Source organism: Lactuca virosa, chromosome 4, assembly GCF_052849685.1.
Source record: "Lactuca virosa cultivar CGN04683 chromosome 4, Lactuca_virosa_CGN04683_v6, whole genome shotgun sequence".
NCBI lineage: Eukaryota > Viridiplantae > Streptophyta > Magnoliopsida > Asterales > Asteraceae > Lactuca > Lactuca virosa.
The window spans coordinates 353,052,294-353,056,565 of NC_136429.1; the positions used below are offsets into that span (position 1 = coordinate 353,052,294).

At 35.5% G+C, this 4,272-nt stretch overlaps 1 long non-coding RNA gene across 10 annotated transcripts; it reads right to left on the bottom strand.

Moving 5' to 3' along the window:
* Positions 1 to 524: 524 nt before the first annotated feature.
* Positions 525 to 3,639, bottom strand: LOC145108646 (uncharacterized). Of its 10 annotated transcripts, none has more exons than XR_013708437.1 (9): positions 3,340 to 3,639; positions 3,133 to 3,189; positions 2,975 to 3,059; positions 2,719 to 2,845; positions 2,414 to 2,492; positions 1,747 to 1,869; positions 1,575 to 1,670; positions 1,216 to 1,456; positions 525 to 1,114 (listed from the first exon to the last, which is right to left on the bottom strand). It is a non-coding gene; the product is annotated as an uncharacterized LOC145108646 (long non-coding RNA). The 10 variants fall into 10 exon arrangements; XR_013708433.1 differs by having other exon boundaries at positions 3,167 to 3,235; XR_013708432.1 differs by having other exon boundaries at positions 2,719 to 2,839; positions 3,133 to 3,235.
* Positions 3,640 to 4,272: the final 633 nt, after the last annotated feature.

The following is a 4,272-nucleotide window of genomic DNA, read 5'->3' on the forward strand; positions in this document are numbered from 1 at the left end:
AGACGGCAAGCCAGGCATTCAGTCATAGTAGTATGGTTATAACGACTCACATAGAGATAAACAAAACGATTTTTGGTTCACGGGGAGCTTATACTTCATTAGTTTTATTTAAATAAATGAAACTATAAACTATTTTCGGTACGATATACACTTCCATATTGGTCTTGGGATTTTAAGACATGGTTTACGGAGAGTTTTTACTTCATTAGCTTTATTAAAAGAAATGAGGCCATAAACTATTTTCCATATCATAGTTTTATAAAGTAACATGCTTTAATATGAAAAAAGGTTAAAAGTACAGGTTGTAATAATAGGAACAAATGGAAGTAAGGTGAAAAGAAAATAAAGACCAAAATTGCAAAACAAAACCTTTACAGAGTAAATTTGCAAAAAAAAAAATATCAGCTATATTAGCAGTTTTTTTGGTTTTTTTTTCTAAAAGATTCAGTTAGCAATTTTAGTTAATGTTTAGGGTTGGTTTAACGCCAACTTTGTTTTACTGTTTTGCTAGAAACATAATTACATAATGGCAAATAGATCATCCTTATTAACACAAAATAAGTCTAATTTATAATCGATCTAATTTTAACAAATAAAAAAAATCATCACATACATCAGGTATATACTCTCATCTACAGACAATTTACGGTTACCTAAGCAAAAGGAATGCACTTGCTCCCAGGTACATGGCGACTTCTTATTCCCTATCTAGGCTGACCTGCAACACCATCAAACTTGACAACAAATCAAAATTCAAAAAAACACATTAAAGTTGATAATATAAAATTTAAAATCATTAACTTTGACACTTTTTTACACCTGGCCTTTGACCGAGCATCAACATGTTGATGTGTTAGGTCTTATGTGTTCTTTTTAACATGAAACAATCAATAACAACAAATACATCATAAAATCGGCCCAAAAAACAAACTGAAATTAAAAAAAATAATAAAAAAAAATTGCAACCAACAAACCTGTTCAAGCGTCCATACAAAGATGTGTTTGATATTTTGTTTAAAATGTAATTGGATCAACCGGCCAAAAGAAAAGACGACACTAAAATCTAGAAAGGGGAGAACTCACCTTCCATGGCGATTGTTAGAGCAAATATGACCTACCAACATAGTAAAATTCACAATCAAATACTTTATTAAATTTCTTGTTCCAGTGGAAATATATTGTTTTTATAGTATGAAATTGATAAAAAGAACATACCTTCAAGAGAATATTTTCCTTATTTCCTTGTAATCTAACCGGAATAAGTTAACAACAACATTTTGAAGGTTGGGCATAGCTTGAAGAATCAGTCCAATCAGTAGAATCCATTACAGGCGAATAAGGCAACCATTTATACTGTATGGTATAACTGTAACCGCCCGTGCGGTAAGCGGTGGTAAACAATTTGTTGATGCAATAAGGCAACAAAACAACATCAGTCCCGATATAAATGAAAAACCTGTCAAATAGAACTGCTTCAATGTTTTTGGTGTTTACATGCATTTTATCAAACAGTCGGTTATTTTGCAAAAAAAAAAAACTGTAAGCTTTCATGTGAGGTTTGGAACGATTGGTACCTTTCACCTGGCGAAGGTTGCAGATCAATGGGAAAAGTTGCTGCTTCTTGTTCTTCGATGTCGTTAGGTGGCTGAGATAACTAAAACTCTCTGCCTCTGCGCGTACCATCATCAATAAACATCTTTGATGCATAAATATAAGAACTATTGTCCAGAATTTCAAGGAAGTTACCTCATACATGGACCTAGATAGCAAATGGTCAGAACAAAGACCACATAAATGTATGGATGCTTCAAAAACAATCAATGTAGATGTCATATCCCCTCTATTTCCAAATTCATGAATTGTACACTACTGAAACAAATAGCAGGTTTGATGAATTAGTCTATCAAGATCTTTAATAATATAGATGCAAACAAATGAAGAAATATGAGAAATACCTCTACAAATGCAGGCTCAAATCGCTAATTTTCAGCAATAGGCCATATTTAGTATCAAGGGTAGAGTCGTCATTTTAAATGTAAATCAATTTTTTTTTAAAATATCATCTTCCAGTAGTTTAGTACTTTATTACAGTGAGCAATATAGTTTGTTTCATACTATCAAGACGCAATAACCAAGTAAACCTTTATCTATTTCACCAACCAAACCAGATTATCTTAACTAAAGTCCCTTGGTTGACAGTAATTCAAACTTTATACACCATTAAAATTTCAGTGTTATACAATCTCAAAGAAAAGTTGGAATTCAATGGATATGCTTACACTTCTAAGCAAGCTCAACTCACCACAGGGATCAATTCAATGAACACATATCCAATATTTAACAAAATCATAATAAAGAGTAACAAAGTTCAACAAATCTAACCGGAATAAGTTAATAACAACATAAAAAGTACCTCGACAAATAGCACAACAACACCTTCAATCGAATATTTTCCTTATTTCCTTGTTATCTACTGCTCCCATTTACCCCCCCTGAAAAAAAAATCAAACATAAATAAGCTAAAGAAAGAACCAAATAATAGAATTGAACATTTGTAAATTAAAAAAAGAACCAAATAACAAAGCTGAATCTGAAACGCATATCATATTACTTGTGATTAAAGATATAAGCAACAGAATTTAAGTATTAACTGAATTTGTTACCAACTAAAACTACAAAAACCGAATGTCACATGTGGAAAAAGAGAGAGCAGAGCACCTCGTAAGCAGTGGCACCTTTCATCCTTACTCTTCCTTGAAGGCCCGATTCCCAAGCAAAAAAACATATCAATTTTGTTGATTTCTTCATGTAACATATCCAACTCTAATCAATGTTTTTTCTGTTCCTAATATGATACATGGAAACCATTTACAGAAATACTTAGAACCTACGTCATAACAGGATTGAATGCAGTCAAAAGGCAGAAAATTAACCAAATTGATTTGCAACAGAAAGGAGTTTGAAGAAAGAGTACCTTAAATCAAAACTTACTGCAGGAAATTAGGGCATGGTTGTTTGTGTTCGTGTTTTTTCCGATTTCCAAATTCCCCACACAAATCCTGGAAAACAACATAACAATAGCAACTAAAACAGAAGAAATCAAAAGTGGGAAATTGCAGAAAAGAAGAATACGGTGGTGATTGGCGATGCGTTGTGACGGACCGACCATGGAGAAGACGATTCCTCCAACTGAGACAGATGACGACGATGGGTAGGGCACGAAACAGAGACGAATCTATGAGGCAGTGGTCGATTGATAAACATTTGAGAATTTTGGAGGATTAAGAGCCGGTGTAAGGAAAAGGATCCGGGACTGCTGAAGCAGCCCCGTCTATTTACCTGCAATCGCCGGAGGAGGCAGTCCGTCTCCATCCCACAGACCGAGACCCACCCCGTCGCACCACTCTTTTCCCCTTCTAGCTCCACAACAGCCACCGAGCACCTGTTCACCGCCATTTGCTATAGTCGTGATTGCAGCTTTCGTCCTCTGCTACTACCGTCGGTGGTGCGCTTCGCCGGCTTCGTTTCCCCTTCATTCGTCTAGTTCGACCTCGAAGTTGGAGACCATCTCGGCTTTGCAAATCGAACGATGCGCCTTCACTTTTCCCTCTCTTTCGTTCGTCTGCTTGCATGCATTCTTCCGACTAAACGTGAATTGTGGACAGTAATACAGAGTTCTGGAAGGACTGAAGATATTTCAAAGAGGCCACCCAAAATATGCGTATTGACACAAAATGACCATATAATAATAACAATAATACAGGGACCATTCTTGCCAAAAATCCTACAGTTTACTGTTAAAACTTTTCACAATCTTAATATATATATAATAATTAATTTTGGGATTAAAGAATCGATTAAAAGTGCAGAGGCTATTTAGCAATTTATTGATAGTTGTGGAATTGGGCTCTAGAACCCTCCTAGATGGGTTGGACGAAATATTCTAGGAAGACCCTAGAAATTTCGTCCAAGGGCCTCTTGGATGGAGTTCTTGGGCTGCTTAGGCCTTAAGCTAAGGAATTAGAGTTTCCTCCCTTAAACCCTAGTTGTGGCTATAAGTAACAACATCTATATAAAGGGATATACCCCTTCATAATTCCGACCACTCTAACCCTAAGAAGGATAGACGAAAATCTCAAGCCTCCTCCCCTCTCTCATCTCTCATCATCTTGCTTAGTTTGGGTGTGAACCATTAGAGGCGTGACACTTGTGACGCTTGCTCTCAAGGTTGAAGTACACTTGGATCATTATTATTACAACATAACAATCAAA